The following is a 632-nucleotide window of genomic DNA, read 5'->3' on the forward strand; positions in this document are numbered from 1 at the left end:
TAATTAATTAATATACATTCTTTGAATGATTCATTTATTTTAAATTTCATTTTATCAAATTATTTGATTGCCTATTTTTTAATATTAATTGATGAATAAATATTAATTAATGAGTTAATATTTAGTTAAACATAATTCTAAGCTTGCTATTATTTCAAAAAGAACTTATGATTTCTTCCATATTGAATTTTAGCTTCTCATTTAAACATAATTTCCTGATTTTAATAATCACACTATAACTAATAAATAAATACTATCAATAAATTATATTATTATTATTATTATTATTATTATTATTATGTAAATACTGTATTGAGTTTTTTTGTTTCTTATTGTTGTTTTAAATTCTTATTTAATTGGCAATTCTTTTTATCTTGCATTTTTTTTTGAAAAAAATGCAATTTCAAAAGTTTTTTAGTTGAAATGTATCAATTGTCTAATTTTCATCTTTTTTTTTTGTTTTTTTTTAAATTAATTTATCTTTGTGTTATTTGTATTAACATAATATGCTTATCTTTTATATTTTATTTAAAGTGCATCTTTTGATCTATTTCTAAACTATTTAATTTAAAATAATAATAATAATAATAATAATAATAATAATAATAATAATAATAATAATAATAATAATA

The sequence above is a fragment of the Phalaenopsis equestris genome, unplaced genomic scaffold, assembly GCF_001263595.1.
Source record: "Phalaenopsis equestris unplaced genomic scaffold, ASM126359v1 Scaffold000140, whole genome shotgun sequence".
In the NCBI taxonomy this organism is placed as follows: Eukaryota; Viridiplantae; Streptophyta; class Magnoliopsida; order Asparagales; family Orchidaceae; genus Phalaenopsis; species Phalaenopsis equestris.